Source organism: Drosophila yakuba, chromosome 3R (genome assembly GCF_016746365.2).
Source record: "Drosophila yakuba strain Tai18E2 chromosome 3R, Prin_Dyak_Tai18E2_2.1, whole genome shotgun sequence".
Taxonomy (NCBI): Eukaryota; Metazoa; Arthropoda; class Insecta; order Diptera; family Drosophilidae; genus Drosophila; species Drosophila yakuba.
In genome coordinates this window covers 1,207,289-1,224,570 of record NC_052530.2, presented here as the reverse complement: position 1 = coordinate 1,224,570, position 17,282 = coordinate 1,207,289, and the positions used below count along the sequence as shown (strand labels likewise).

Genomic DNA, 17,282 nt, shown 5'->3' with positions numbered 1-17,282 from the left:
AGTTTTCATATTTACTCTACGAGTAACGGGTATAATCGCTATGGTCGAGTGCCCCGACTCTCAGATACCCGTTACTCAGCTGGTAGATACCCAAGCAAGAAATTTTTACATTTATCTGGCACATTGATAAAAATAAAAGTATTAAATGGAGAGAGATTTTTCAAAACTGTGAGCATGACAGCTTTGGGCGTTAGAGTGGAATTTACAAGACAAATATATAACTGAAAAAATATCAAAACATTTTCCAAGAGTGTGGTTGTGCTTAATGGGAAACTTACGATAAGTTTGTGAGACTGAAGAGTCTCCATTACTTCTAAGCGACGTGTGAGACCCGAAAGTCTCCAATACTACAAGAAGTTTAAGAGGCGCGAAAGACTCTAATTAAAAAAAAGTTTTAGAGGCTTACAAGTTTTCTTGTTAATGAGAAGTAGTACTATACTACTTCTTATAGTTACTTATAGTTACCTCAAGTCAAAACGGACTCGGTGCACTAAAACGATACTGCAAGCGACTCCCAGGTCCCTCTTTGCAAGATTCCCTCTTTCTTATGTTAAGTGGGACAATTTCTTTTTAATTAAAACTTTCAATTTAGCTTTCAATTTGCTTTTCTTATTTCCAATATTTTCTTTATATCCATTAATTCTACATGGTATGTTATGTTCGTATATATATATATATACTCTCCTGCCTGGAGTGCGACGTTCTTCTACGCCCCGTTGTATCATGGCGCTGGCTCTGCGTTTAAGTATTCCACTGTTTTTGACAAATAATGAGTGTTGCAGCATACTAACCAAGAACCCAGACATCAGTTTCCGCTCCCCTTTTCTTCATCTTCGCTGCACTTTAGTTCTTTTGAACTATCCCATCTTCCTCTTATCGCTTCCAATACTTTCCTTTCTTCGTTCAACAATGTTTTGGGTATTTCTATCTCTCTTGGTCTGCCCATTTCGAAAACATAAACACAAACACCATTAACACAATGTTTCGTTCTGGACACGACGAAGTCCACGCACCTTGTTTCCCATGAGGTCACTGCGATCCTTGTTAGAATTTTTGTCTTTCACAATTTCTTGATGTCCTTCCTCCTCCTGTGGTACAAATAATTTCAATCGCTGCTTATTTTTCACTGCTTGTTCACTACTTGTTTCACTGAGGAAAGTTCAGTTTTTTTGTGTTCAGTCTTTGCCATATGGTCTGTTACTACAATAGTTCGGTATGCTTCTGGTGCATATCAATAATTATTTATATAGTTAATATAGTTAAGCATTTTTATGCTGTCACTGCCTCCATGCTCACTCCATGTCACCATCACTTTAACTTTGGTCCCGTGCTACCAGCGGTCTTGACCTGTCGTTTGTCACTTATTCTAGCTAATGTAACGTGATCGTGGTGAATTGTTTCGTTGTTCCCTGGTATCGCAATAGTTGCAGTACCTAGATCTCCCCTTTTTCGGTACCGTTTTTGTTTGCCATTTTAAAGTCGTTCACCATAATTAATGGTATGACTTTTATCCCTTCTATATTCACCTAATCTTTTCTTGATTGCTTGCGTGCGGTCGTTACCCCTCTTAAATTTCTACAGTATTTATTTTGATTCTTCAGTTTTATCAGTTGATTCCAGTCCGCAGTCTTTTGCCTTCTCTATTAGTTCTGTCTTTGCAGTGTGGTACAACCAATTAGACACCCGAAACGATTTTTTTGCAAACAACATACAGCTGGTTGGGCCCCATGCAACAATCCTGCTTCTGAGGCTAGTGGTGTCCAGTGACGTTGTATCATTGCGCTGGCTCTGCGTTTACGTTTTCCACTGTTTTATTTTCCTAAAGATCAGAGTTTCGCTATGTGAATTTTGAGGAAAGCCCGGGCTGCCAACGTATAGTGGGGTTCTTCAAGCGTCGTAGAACGGTAGATAGGGCCAACGTGCCGGTTTTGGAAGCTCTGGTGACGATTGAAAATGATCCATGGATACTTGCGGAAGAAACGAGAAAGAGAAAAGAGAAACTGCATCCAGTAAAGCTTTTTATTTTGATGCGGGCGAGAGGCCCGACAAATAATTGAAGTTCCCATAATGACACGCACGCGTCACCTCTACGAATAAGCTGTTTTCTTCTAGCCATTTCTTGGCAGGCCGTTGTATTGCCAATAGTTAAATAATTTTCAATTTCACAGCTGGGACTATATTTTGGTAGGGAAAGCTACCAGTTGTCAGGCGTTGATTTGTTGATGGTATGAACGCTATGTAGATCTTGCAGAAAAGAATTTAATGTACATGAAATTGTAAATGCTTAAAAATATATGGTTCAATATTCTTAATCTAGATGTTGTCCTTTGTGTATTTATACCCGTTACACGTAGAGTAAAAAGGTACACTGGTTTCGTTGAAAAGTATGAAAGTGGTAGAAGGAAGCGTTTCCAACCATATAAAGTATATATATTCTTGATCAAGATCAATGGATCCGATCTGGCACTGGAAATAAGCCTTTCGTGAGGCACTGGTTGAAGACGGTAGCGAATGCTTCCGGGTGCTCGTTCATTCCTAGCTTGTCGGCGATGTCTGAAATTCCATTCGGCCCTGGCGCTTTTCCCGACGGCATGTCCTTTGCGACCTTACGAATTTCATCCGGTCGGAACGCTATCTGCGACAAGTCTCCTGGAGCCGCGTGCGCAGGTTGCGGATCCGAGGGCACTATTGGAAACAGATTTTCCACAATCGCTGCCATCGTGACAGTGGTTTCGCCTGGCTTAACATTTTTACCACTATTTTATAAGCTGATCCTCAAGGGTCCTGCTCGGCTGAATCTCATAATGAGTCTCTTTAAGGCCCTTCGATTGCCAGCGTATTCTTGCCTCAGAATCTCGTTATTGGGGTGGACGTGCTCCCTTTGCTGCCGCCGTCTGGCCCAAAGAAAAGTTATGCGAGCCTTCGCGATTTCGTCGGTCCACCAATTGACTGGTTTCCGGTGGCGGTGGTGGCTTCTCGACAACCTCATGCTAGCTCTACATGCCTTCTCAAGGCATGTCGGGGCTCCCAAGCGTTCCCTCAGGAACGTCTGGAGCGTCTTTGGGTTGAAGTGCCTTCTCGCTGGTGGGGCTGTGGAAGATCCTCTGCTGGTGATGTCGCAGATAATCGCCTTGTGGTCGCTTGACGTGTATACGTCGCTGACGGACCATTGTGCGCGCTGGAAAAGCGAGCAACTGCAGAAGGTGAGGTCTACTGCCGACCCTGCTCCAGCTCGACTGAAGTTGTGTCCGTCCCCGTATTCAGGAGAGCGACGTCCATAGACCCGAAGGATTCCTGAAGGGTTTTCTGCCTAGGCGTTGAAATCCCCAGCGATGACCACCTCGCCTCTTGCGTCGTTTGCCAGCACGTCTATGACTTCCAAAAATTCCTGAAGGGAAAGGCGTGGTGGTAGATAGCAGCTGTACAGGCACGCCAACCAGCCCCCTTACAAAGAATGAGCCGATGCGCAGGTTTCTTGGTCGGCCTTTCTTGTACGGCTCGCTAATGAGCGCTATGTCAGCTTGGACTTCGAGCATGGTTTGGCTCAACAGGTGGTGCGCCGCTTCGCAGTGATTTAGATTTATATGAATGACATTCATTGCCAGCCACCGAGGTGCTCATAGAAAATCTCCTGTTGCCCGCAATGTGCTTAGCGTCGGCTCTCCTGGCACATCCGCACTCGCTTTCAGTAGCTCTCACATAAACATATATATTTGTATGGATGTATACGAATATATGTAGGCTGCTGGGATAGGAGCTGGAGTATATTTATATACTATGTATTTAAACGATGGTTGCCGGGTTGTGCTGATGATTTCGAGCCCTTTTGGCGAGAAAACGAAACGGAGCCGGCAAACACGCAAATTAAATGCACACTGTAAGGAGTTGAAACTCCGCACAAATGCGGATGGTGATCGCATGAGGAGGGCCTGCCGTTGCCACTTACGCAACAAGTCAAGGAGAAGTAGCGTCAGTGCGAAAACTGGAGAAAGAGAGTTTGGAGACTCTGAGCTGAAGAAAGAGAGTTTGAAGACTTTGAGAGAAGGGAATTTGGAGACTCTGGAAGCTGAGCCAGACGCTGGAGGCGGGACAGTCAACGAGAACAAGTATATCAGTCAACAACGTAAGAACGAAGTCAGCAGAGCAGCTACAGCCTTGGTAGTCAATAAGGAGCAAGATCGCTACGTCAAGACGTTCGGGACGAGACGCAGGTAGCTGAGGTCCAGTACGACGAAGCACGAGTAGCCCAGAGGCATCCAACAGGCGAAGCAAAACCAAGGAGGGCGCAGGAAAAGCGGCAGGGATTGTGGTGTAGACCCGGTGGACTCTGTAGGAGAACGCGTACTTGAACAAGGCGATAGTCTAGGTGTGTCCGTTCGATCAAAGCAGGCGTGGTATCGGCGCCACCAGTCCGAAGGTGTGCTGGTGTGCTGCTGTCCCACAGGCGTTTGCCTTGGGGATCACAGCCGTTAGCTGCCGCGAGTCTGCGTAGGACAGCAATTCTCAGCCCGAGTAACGAGCGCCCAACAACGAAGGTCCGCGCCACTCAGGACTATGAGAGCGGCGAGACAGTGGAACGAGGCCGTTGGACAATTCATCCAGCACTACGGCTAGATTATCAGATTCCATTGTAAGTTTAAGCACGAATAAAGACACCAGAACGAAAACTGCAAGTGTTATTTCTGGCTTGCCGCACGTATTCCGTAGCGAGCAGACCAAGCAAATCAGTTCGTTACAACACACGTATATATGTACACACAGTCGACTTGGAACTTATCTGGTATAGCGCCGATGCAAACTATATTGTGGAAATCCAGCTCGAAGGACCAAATTTTGGGGCAGGGCTTTTCCAGTAAAGAAGAAGACAAATTTTCAACTTTTCATTTATTCACTTCACGGGTAACAAGAAGAATGACTAGCCAATTCTCAGGCTAGAGATCGCATATATCAACTTCCTAGAGATGATACTTATAATAATACTTAAAAATAAATCGATAGCAAAAGCGATAAAATAAAATAGACTTATTCCAATGGAATAATGAGGAAAGTATGCAGACTTACCGGCATCGGTATGCAGTCTTACTCGTTCTTCTGTCTTCACATAAAGATTAGATGATACTTTGAACTTAATTGTTGACGGTGTTTAATCGTAGATCGGTTTAGCCAGCTATGACGGAACGTTCCACAAAAATGAATGCTTCACAAACGTGGAAAGATAAAGCTCTCAACTGGCGCAATCTACAGGATCAGCTTCCAGCAGCAATGCGAAAAGTCATTCATATTTCAGCTGTTCTGGTGCAGTCGTAGGTGTTCCAGGTGTAGAACAATCTCTAAAACCGTTTTGCAAATGATTGTGGTGTAGTCAATAAGGAGCAAGATCGCTACGTCAAGACGTTCGGGACGAGATGCAGGTAGCTGAGGTCCAGTACGACGAAGCACGAGTAGCCCAGAGGCATCCAACAGGCGAAGCAAAACCAAGGAGGGCGCAGGAAAAGCGGCAGGGATTGTGGTGTAGACCCGGTGGACTCTGTAGGAGAACGCGTACTTGAACAAGGCGATAGCCTAGGTGTGTCCGTTCGATCAAAGCAGGCGTGGTACCGGCGCCACCAGTCCGAAGGTGTGCTGGTGTGCTGCTGTCCCACAGGCGTTTGCCTTGGGGATCACAGCCGTTAGCTGCCGCGAGTCTGCGTAGGACAGCAATTCTCAGCCCGAGTAACGAGCGCCCAACAACGAAGGTCCGCGCCACTCAGGACTATGAGAGCGGCGAGACAGTGGAACGAGGCCGTTGGACAATTCATCCAGCACTACGGCTAGATTATCAGATTCCATTGTAAGTTTAAGCACGAATAAAGACATCAGAACGAAAACTGCAAGTGTTATTTCTGGCTTGCCGCACGTATTCCGTAGCGAGCAGACCAAGCAAATCAGTTCGTTACAACACACGTATATATGTACACACAGTCGACTTGGAACTTATCTGGTATAGCGCCGATGCAAACTATATTGTGGAAATCCAGCTCGAAGGACCAAATTTTGGGGCAGGGCTTTTCCAGTAAAGAAGAAGACAAATTTTCAACTTTTCATTTATTCACTTCACGGGTAACAAGAAGAATGATTAGCCAATTCTCAGGCTAGAGATCGCATATATCAACTTCCTAGAGATGATACTTATAATAATACTTAAAAATAAATCGATAGCAAAAGCGATAAAATAAAATAGACTTATTCCATTGGAATAATGAGGAAAGTATGCAGACTTACCGGCATCGGTATGCAGTCTTACTCGTTCTTCTGTCTTCACATAAAGATTAGATGATACTTTGAACCTAATTGTTGACGGTGTTTAATCGTAGATCGGTTTAGCCAGCTATGACGGAACGTTCCACAAAAATGAATGCTTCACAAACGTGGAAAGATAAAGCTCTCAACTGGCGCAATCTACAGGATCAGCTTCCAGCAGCAATGCGAAAAGTCATTCATATTTCAGCTGTTCTGGTGCAGTCGTAGGTGTTCCAGGTGTAGAACAATCTCTAAAACCGTTTTGCAAATGATGCTTAATTGTTATTGAATACGATATTTGGCGGCGAGAGACATTTGAAAACTGTCTCCAATTGCAACCCTAGTGTAGACAACCACAAGATGCATGGATGCGACCGCAAACCCGTACGGTTTATCTTTTTGGCAATATATTGAGGTACTTGACATTATTTAAACAATGGGAGATTCTCGACTATCGGTCTCAAGTGCGTTTTCAATGTTTAAGGAATTGGGTCATTGCAGTGCTGTTGCTTGCGACCACGGGTTCTATTAAGTTCCAAGTATTTTTACTGAGGAATTCGTGGTTGAGTTGTTGAGGAGCTGTACAGGTACGTGGAGTACGAGGAGTCTTAAAACTCCCCACAAATCCGGGTGCAGGAGATCGGCCTAGCAACAGCTAAGACGGCTGGAATGCAAGAGGAGTCAAGGGCGGTCAGGTCAAACGGTAAATAATGGACCTTGGACCACGGCAAAGCGGAGAGACCGTGAACTAACGGTACCGCGCTAGACCTTGGACTCGAACCGGCCAAGGGTACAGAGGTCGCAAAATGGCGGCGGAGGTGCAGCTCGGGGCAATCAGTCAATTGAACACGCGTAGGTCATACGAGCAAGCGCAGAGTGCGGGCGCGAACTGCGCAGTCAGGACACGTGAGTGCGGGCGGAGCAGTCGGAGCAGTTTCAGAAGGTGCGGACACAGTCGACCAGTGCAAATACGTGGAGATTGACAGATCGCGGAGAACCAAACAGTCAATCAAGAAAGTGGGCGGAGAATAATACAGTCGTTCAAGAAAAGGACAGAATCAGGAAAAGTGCGTGGATAACTATACAGTCAAGCGGAATAGTGAACAGTTAAAGTACCCAGAACGAGACAAGTGAGGGTCGAAGCGGGCATCCGAAGAGGATACCTACAAGCGAAGGACAAGCAATCACAAGGACCTAGCGTGGTCAGCAAGGGACGGTGGAGTCATTGGTCGGCAACGGTGGTTCGGGGAGGAGTGCTAGCTTATCTCACGGACGATACACCCTGACCCATAACATCCTAAGCCCCAGTCCAGCCAGGACCACGGGACGACGAAGGGGCGACGACGCGCATCCGAAGGCGAGGATCGCAGGAACTCGAAGTGGTACTAAATAAAGGCTATTCTTACCAGAAACTCGGTTCTCTTTGGTCGGGCAATCACTTAAATCATAAATTTGGTGGGACGAACAAACAAACTCTCTGAGCTAGCCGTTGCAATCCGTAGCGAGCAGAAACCAAGAAATCAGTTCGTTATAATACTAAAAGGCGAGCATTTTAACTTCGGTCTTTTCAAGAGTCCAATGAGCTCGGTTTAGTAGCAAAAGTCAAGCACCGTGGTGTGGGTAACGAGTACCTCAGGTCTGAGGTTTTCATATGAGCATGTTGTTGGTAGTCACACAAAATAATCTCATACTGCTGCTTGACATCCGGAGATTTACGAAGTTTCCGTTATAATGAGACCAATCGGGTTATGGCCTGCGGTAAAGTTGTCTCAATCAAGACGCCCCATTCTTGCATTCTGAGCGCCTATTTGTGTCCGTGAAATGTTGCTCTGCGCACTGGCGGGCTACGCTGAGTTGTGTCCATTTCCATAAATGATACAAGATCCGCATAAACTGGGTGAAAATCACAAGCAATGCAAGAGCATGCAATCACTGAACCAAAATACGTTTGTGTAAAAATACCAGATTTGTTCCGATCCAACGATGAGATCTATTGACCCCGGCGTGATCCCGGGATCTCCAAAAGGAAGAAGAAGTGTCAATTGATTGGGTGAGCGAGCTCACAATAAAGGAAGCAAATTCATAAGCTTGGTGAGAATTAAGAGCTCAGTGCTGTTGGCTGCAAGACCAAGAAAGAAGATTCGTACGCGCGATTGAATATCTCCTGGACAAGTTATTTTGAAGTCAGTGTAGTTGGAGATTGTATTCAGGAGCATCCTGTATGCCGTTATGTTTCAACAGGGCTACGCGTGTTTAAATATCTGTGTTCTGAAGTTGGAAGGTGATCGACGTTGTCCGCGCTAGATACATAAATATAATTATAACTGCAAGATCTAGGACAATGTGCATTCCAGCTCATTTCGCCTTAGCGGAGCACCAGCGTGCGTTTAAGTAGACAAGTTACTAAGAAATATTAGGAATTGGCCGATAGTCACACCCTTTTTCTCGGAGTGCAGCACACTAAGCCCAGACTTGGTGAGAATCTATCTGGTAAACGGTATTAAAGTTAATCTGGGATCTAATTATTCGCTGTCATGCGCCCGAAACCTTAATAATAAACCTTAATAACTTAATCAGTGACGTCCAACTTGCAAAGGTTCTGATGTCAGGCTATATAGTAGCAATAAGTAGCACGAAGCGTCATAAAATCGCTGCTATTGTCGCGCTGACATTTGCCTGTTTAAAAACACCCGCTGTTAAATCACACTTTGTATAGCGACGGAGAATAAGGAATCATTCTATACGATACAGGAGTATATAGAACAACATTTACAAACCCACAATTAAATTCAAGTGTCCAAAATCAAATGAATTAGTTAGTTTCCAACCTCAAAGGCTCAACAAATATATATGTATATAATAAATACCACTTTAGAACATACTGCAAAACGGGTTACGAAAGTTCACAGCAATAAGACGCTGCTCCTGTATATTTAGCTACTGGTGTAGTACAACGAGTATACTTCGAGTAAAAGTTCTTTCTTTAAAAAGTATGTAACAGGCAGAAGGAAAAAGCGTTTCCGACCATATAAAGTACATATATATATTCTTGATCAGGATTAATTGCCGAGTCGATCTGGCCATGTCCGTCTGTCCGTCCGTCATTCTGTTTCAGCTGGAAAGTTGAGATTCAGCATACAGACTCCAAGTACGTAGACGTAGGGCAAGTTTGTTATTTTTGCCTCGCCCTTTCTAACGCCCACAAGCCGCCAAAAACGGTCAGTGTTAAACTTTCACTACTTCCACCGAACGGGTATCAGATAGTCGGGGAACTCGACTAAAGCGTTCTCTCTTGTTTAATTTTTATTCATTTAATGCGAGGGAGACGAAGATATTCAGATGCGACGGACTAGTGTTTACTGATGACAATGACTAATCTTAATTTTTTAAAAACATGAAATTATCTCCGATTCGCTTGATGTTAATACATCTAAATATAAATAATAATAACTTAAAAATAAAAACAAGAGAGAACGCTATAGTCGAGTTCCCCGACTATCTGATACCCGTTACTCAGCTAGTGGAAGGGAAAAGGAGGTCCTAAACACAGTTTTTGGCGGTTTGTAGGCGTTATAGTGGGCGTGGCAGAACGTTTCTTGGCAAATCCATAGAAATTCACAAGACCAATATAAAAATGAAAAAATATCAAAACATTTTTCAAAAGTGTGTGCGTATCAACTTTGGGCGGTTTGAGGGCGTTAGAGTGGGCGTGGCAAAAAGTTTTTTGGTAAATCGATAGAAAATTACAAGACTAATACAAAAGTGAAAAAATTTCAAAACATTTTTCAAAAGTGTGGGCGTGGCAGTTTTGGGCGGTTTGTGGGCGTGGCAAAAAGATTTTTGGTAAATAGATAGAAAATTACAAGACTAATACAAAAATGAAAAAATTTCAAAACATTTTTCAAAAGTGTGGGCGTCGCAGTTTTGGGCGGTTTGTGGGCGTTAGAGTGGGCGTGGCAACATGAATCGACAAACTTGCGCTGCTTCTATGTCCCTGGAGTTTGTATGCTTAATCTTAACTTTCTAGCTTTAGTAGTTCCTGAGATCTCGACGTTCATACGGACGGACAGACGGACGGACAGACGGACATGGCCAGATCGACTCGGCTATTGATCCTGATCAAGAATATATATACTTTATATGGTCGGAAACGCTTCCTTCTGCCTGTTACATACTTTTCAACGAATCTAGTATACCCTTTTACTCTACGAGTAACGGGTATAAATAGTGATATATCTTTGCGAAAATGACCTTGTGTTACAAATGCAATGAAATGACGTCCTAAAATAAGGAATTCATATTTTTATTAAATCTTATTTATTAAATCTTCTTCTATAAAAAAAGAAAATAGATTTTAAAATTTTAACGATGTCAAATTTTTATGAACACTTGTTTTATTTTTCCAACTGTCCTGCGTCGTCCTAAAAATTTCTATGCTGTTCGTCGAATACGGAAACGACTGATAAGCTGTGTTAGACCGGGAGCTGTGTAGTTAGGGTGCAAGAAAAGCTTGCTATGATCTTTTTCCTTAAGTTCGGTAATTGCATTGATGACTGGTGAAATATTTAAGTCTCTTTGGATGTTTTCATACCGTTTTCATATCAGTTTGCGATCTGGAAGTACTGATTATCGCGGTATCATCGGCAAACGTCGGCGTTGTTAGCTGAGAGCTAGTGGGTATATCCGATGTATACATGATGTAGGGGATAGGGCCCAACACGTTGCCTTGGGTGACACCAACGTTGATTTTGCAGACCTGAGACACACTGTTGTTGCATCTTACAACGAAGGAGCGTTTGTAGAGGTACGTTTCCAGCAGCTTGTGAATATTTTGGGGCAGCAGTTGTTTCATTTTATTGAGAAGGTCGTGTCTTCAGAATTTAATCTCTCTGTCATAAGCCTGGCGGCGACTCAGTTGTTATGAGATGACTTGGAATACTTTTGGTTATCGCAAAGTCGATGAGGTCGGAGAGTTTCTTAAGGTCAACTGGCCTGTATGTAGGTCTACCCGGGTGTCCAAGTTACGGGGTCTGGACTGTTACCCGCTCTCCGCTCCCTCTTACGCTCTCCGCTCCCTCTTACGCTCTCCCGCTCTTCACCACAGAGTCTCCAAGGAGTCTCCGCTGCGCTTGGGAGAGACTAACTAATTAGAATAAGCACCAGTGTCAAAACTAATTTCTTTGAATAAACATACGCCCGGTCGCGCCCGCGCAATTACAAAAAGTCTAGTGTTCGCTTTTCTTCGAGTGTTTTTTTTTTAACATATTTGGAAAATTCCAGGACAGCACCCCCCCTACAACCCATAATTTTTTTATCCATTCGAGCCAGATCACCTGGATTATCAAGTTTGTCCACCAGCGAACAGATTATAAGATAAGTACGAAATTTCCATTCCTTTTAATTGCCAGTCTCCTGCAAAGGTTCGAAAATCCAATTTCGTTCAATTTGCTGTAAGCTTTATTCTCAAATCTAACGGATTTCTCCGACAAAAGGCAATTGAAGAAAAGTACTTATTCATTCCTACTGGCGCCGCCATATTACCCATCGTTCTTCTTTCACCCTCATTCGTGAAAATTTCTAAGTCCAAATTTCCGATTATATTTAAATATTCATCCAGTCCAAAAAGTGCAAAATTCCAAATGTGAAAATAAATTGTGCCAAGTTCAGTGAAAATTTCTAAGTCCTTCTCGTTTCACTGTGTCCAACGCAAGCCAAATTATTTTCGCAACACATTTTTTCTTTAACTCCGCAGTCCTCTTAATACAATTTGCTTTGCTATCGAAGAATACAACATCGAAACAAACAACACATACCCTCTGGCCATTCCAAATAAAATATTAATTAAACATTTACCCGCCAGTTCTATGGTAATATACATATACATCAACATATACTACATCCATATATATTACTATATTACATTACATATATTACATCAACATATATTACATCAACATATACTACATCCATATACATTGCATATATTACATCTACATATACTACATCCATATATATTACATATATTACATCAACATATATTATATCCACATATATTACCGACATACATTGCGCATATTATCTGCATTCCATTAAAACATATACCAAAGTTTAAATTGTTTCCCGTCGGCAAATCCAAACCACATATAAAATTTATTCCAAGTGCCGACGCGGAAATGGCGTTTTGTTTTACATCAATTTTTTCCGTAAATTTCCAAATTAATTTCCGAGCAATAAATTAAAAGCGGTTTTTTTATTTCTCTTTTTTTTAAACAAATAACTTTTTCAATATTTATTAAACTATTTTTTAAATTTTTTTGAAAATTTAAAAAAAATAAATAATACGACCGCCAAATACAAGTAGTTCACCCGACAAATATTTTTTCCTGTATTGCTTGGATATTAATTTGTGTTTGTTTTGGAAGTACTTACAACGCGGAGAAGAGACTCCAACTCCACCATTCCATTTTCTCCGTTTCCAGCTGTAAACAAAAAAATAAAATTTTCTACCTTCTAATAAACAATATATTTCACCGTGTTCCACATTCCAAGTGTTCCAACCGTAAATCATGTGGACCTAATTACTATAAATCACAGGTGATTTATACAATTCGCTGTTCACTCCGAGTTACCTGTCCACTTAGTCGAAACTACGGCGTTTCCACTTCGTAAATTTTACACCACTTTCTCACCCATTACAACCTATACGGTCTTTTTCTGCTACTTTATCCCGTCACGGCGGCAAGCTTAAATTTATTAAGTGCAGTCTGAGGAATCTGTCTACATTTTTAAAAGTGTGACCGAGCTCCAAAACCGCTTCCCTTCCTTTTCGTATATCTTCGATTATGCCCATCGGGGACGATAAGAAGAAATTGTCCGCTGACAACCCCAGATCTATTTTTTTACCACAAGGGCCCAAGAGTCCAAGAATCCCAAGCATTTCGGTGAAAACGCCTGCGCAGATTTCCGACGACTGTGCTCCATCCAAAGCCACAGTACAGCGCACAGCTAAAAATATGGCTGCTTCCGATCTAGCGCTATCCAAATTCATTTCGTTTTCTGACCGCTTAAGCGAATTTAAGGCTTAGATCAACACTCCGGAATCCGCAGCTCCAACCGTCACGATGCTTAGCGTCCGTCGCGACCAAGTCCGAACCCTATGGGACAAGGTTGAAATGGAATTCGACCTCTGCTCAGATTGCCTTGTGTCAGCAGGCGAAGCGGCAGCAGGCAACATGCCTATTCTCAGGGCTAATACGATACAGAAGTTTTCGCAGGCGACTATCTTCGCTGGCCGACTTTCCGGGATCTTTTCACAGCCATTTATATCAATAATCCACGGCTGACTCCGGTTGAAAAGTTATTCCATTTAAATGCCAAAACAAGTGGCGACGCGCATGCCATCGTTTCGATTTCGCCTCTCACCAACTAGGGTTTCCGCTCTGCGTGGGAAAACCTAATAGAGCGTTGAAGGTACTGCAAAGTAATGTTCAAGGTTGCTTGACTGCCTTACAACTGACAGGCATCAACACTGAGAACTGGGACTGCCTGCTGATATATCTGTGTTCATCTAAGCTCCCGAAGATAACTCTCTCCTTATGGGAGCAGTCGCTACATAAGAAAGCCGACCTCCCGACATGGGCAGAGCTGAACACCTTCCTCACAGAACGTCATCGAACCCTAGAGGCCATCGATGATGTGAGACCGTCCGTACCAAGTCAGTCGCACTCCAAAGCGATGAACTCAAGTGAGCGCTCTAGAAAACTAAATTCCTATGAGACGAAAGTGGCTCCCAAATCGAAAAGTTGCGACTTGTGCAACAAGGAAAACCATCCTGTCCGTGTATGTCCGCGTTTTCTCCAAATGTCGGTTGACGACCGGTCAGCCTACATTAAACGGAAGCAGTTATGCTTAAACTGCTTTGCAAAGGGACATCAGCTTCGTGAGTGCAAAAGCACGCACAATTGTTTTACTTGCCGTGGCCGGCATCACACGTTGTTGCCCCGATACAACCTCTTTTCCAGCAATTCAAGCCCTTCAAATTTTGCAAGGCCAATTTCCGCTAATCAGGCCAATTTCGTTCCAAATGAGCAAGCCGGTGTTCAAAATTATTTCGCCACGGGTTCAAGAGCTATTCTTCTTGGCACTGCCATAATCAATATTTGCCATCTTGGCACTAACTTTAAGGCACGCGCCCTGATCGACTCCGGATCAGAGGCGACATTCATAACCGAGCGACTGTTCAATCTAATTAGATTGCCATTCCAGGTGGTTCAAGCCCAAGTCTCGGACTTAAACCAAACAGTAGCTGCTCAGTCCAAGAAGCTCTGCAGTTTCACCATCCGATCTCCGACTAGGCCCGCGTTGCAGTTGGAGACGACAGCCTATGTCCTCCCTCAACTAGCCGGAAATCCGCCATTTTCGGCTGGGTACTAACTGGGCCAGTGTCAGCCTCAGCCCAAGGCAAAATTTCCTCTTATTCGACACAGATCTCCCACGCGTACGATAACTCACTGGACATACTACTCACAAAATTTTTGGAGGTGGAGAATATACCGACAAAGTTGGTAAAAGAATCCGATTCCATGTGCGAGAAGAATTTCCTTCAAACGACCACGAGAAACGAGTGCGGCAAATATGTCGTTAGTCTGCCTTTTCGCGACCCAGAACATATCGGTTCCGGGCTAGGGCATTCTAGGTCTTTCGCGTTGGCTCAGTTCTTAAGAAATGAGCAGCGTCTAAAAAGAAATGAGGCCTTGAAAGCGAGATATGATTCGATGATCCAGGAATATCTCGATTTAAAGCACATGCGACAAGTTCCTCCTACCCATGATTGCAACGCCTATTGTATGCCACATCACGCCGTCTTAAAACCGGAATGCGTAACTACTAAACTCCGTGTAGTATTCAATGCCTCCAGCCCTTCATCGAATGGTACCAGTTTAAATGATATCCTTCATGCTGGCCCTGTCTTACAGTCCGACTTGACCATTCAAATTCTGAAGTGGCGCTATTTCCGATACGTGTTCAGCGCCGATATCGAAAAAATGTATCGGCAGATCTGGGTAGATCCAAAACACACTCCATTCCATTGAGGAAATGGACCTCCAACCAAAAGGAAGTTTTAGCGGCCATTCAGAGCAACCATCTTTTAAATACTGATTTTCTCGAGATCGATGCAGAAAGTACTGCCAAATCCCTCGGTATTCGCTGGAAGGCAACCTCCGACAAATTCTTCTTCGTCCCGCCAGAGTTGGCTATCGAAACGTCCGCGTAGAAGTGGGCAGCACCATTATGGTGCAACTCCTAACCGCGAAAACCCGGGTAGCACCAGTCAAAACGGTTTCGCTCCCAAGACTGGAGCTGTGCGGAGCGTTATTGCTTTCCGAAATGACTGCAGCCATCATTCCGCAGATGCCTACGATTAACTCCGAACTTTACTGTTGGACGGACTCCACGATAGTGCTTGCATGGTTAAGCAAGCCAGCGTGCCAGTGAACCACATTTGTAGCCAATAGGGTGACGAAGATCGCCCAGGCCACAAAAACAGAGAATTGGTCTCATGTTCAATCTGAGAATAATCCAGCAGACCTGGCAAGTAGAGGAGTTTCCCTCCAAGATCTAGCCGATAGCCAGTTATGGTGGCACGAACCGACTTGGTTGCAAAATCCACGCAACCAATGGCCAACTCAGGTCGACAACGCTCCGGTGACCGACCTCGAGAAGCGTGCTTTAAAATTCCATCTCACAAAAGCTCCTTCTAAAGAGTTGTTGGCACGTTTCTCCAAGCTAGAGAAAGCTCTACGGGTCCTTGCTTATGTTCATCGCTTCATTCAGCGGTGCAGGTAGCAGACATATCCATCTGATGTGCATTTGCTGGCCACTGAAATCGCCGCCGCCGAGCGGTTCCTAATTTCGAACACTCAGCGCAGAGAATTCCCTGTGGAATATCACTGCGTCCAGTGCCAAGTTCAAGTCCCATCCTAAGCATGAACCCGTTTCTAGATCCGCAAGGACTGATCAGGGCGTGCGGCCGTGTGGCGGCTTCCGAAAGCCTTCAATACAATGAACGGCATCCAGTGATTCTTCCGTATAACTGCCTGCTTTCTCGCCTCCTTGCGAATTTCATTCATCGCATAACTCTCCATGGTGGTAACCAGTTAATGGTGCGCCTCATCTGGTCGAAATACTGGATTCCGAGAATTAAGAACCTGATGAAAGCAGTAGTAAATTCGTGCAAAGTATGTGTGATCCACAAAAAGCGGTTGCTTTTCAATATAAAGAACTATACGGGAAGAGCATGTCTTATTACAAAGGGGTATGTGTTAGTTTTTGTTTGTTTCTCCGCCAAGGCCATCCATTTAGAGCCTACATCTGACTTAACGACCGAAAAGTTTCTTGCCGCTTTCGCTCGTTTTGTATCCAGAAGAGGGTGTCCACGTCGAGTCCAGTCAGACAATGGCAAAACCTTTGTTGGCGCTGCCACACTGCTTTCCCGCGATTTCCTTCAAGCCGTAAAAGAGTCGGTGACGATTGCCTATGATGCCCGGACTCGACCACGCCAGGCCCATCGCTCTTGTCGCTGCTGCAACGCCACAGCGTGAACATCCTTCCGACAGCGCTGGTCAAGTTGGAGACCGGGTGGATGACCTTCGAGACCGCAGCCCTTATCGATCCGTGCACCCCCATGAGCTGCATCGACGCTTCGTTGGCGTCAGCCTTTACGCTTCCGATGACCAATGTTGGCGACGAGAAGGTCTTCACGACGACGATTCGCTCCAGGATCGACGCGAACACTAAGCTGGAGGTCGTGCTCATGATCGAGCCCAGTGTGCGGATCCGCACACCTGTCCGGGCATTGAGCGACACAGTGGTGTCCAAGTTCCGGGACATTATGCTGGCTGATGACCAGTTCCATCGGCCTGCTACCGTCTCCATGGTCTTAGGAGCAGATGTTTATCCAAAGGTTATCCAATCCGGATTCCTGACCTTCGACGAGGGAATGC

General features: G+C 44.4%; 1 protein-coding gene across 10 annotated transcripts in view; it reads left to right on the top strand.

Annotated features, from left to right (window-relative positions):
* Window positions 1-17,282, top strand: part of LOC26535787 (dnaJ homolog subfamily C member 16) — a 386,807-nt gene that overhangs the window by 223,950 nt on the left and 145,575 nt on the right. The gene's annotated exons all lie outside the window — the stretch shown is intronic.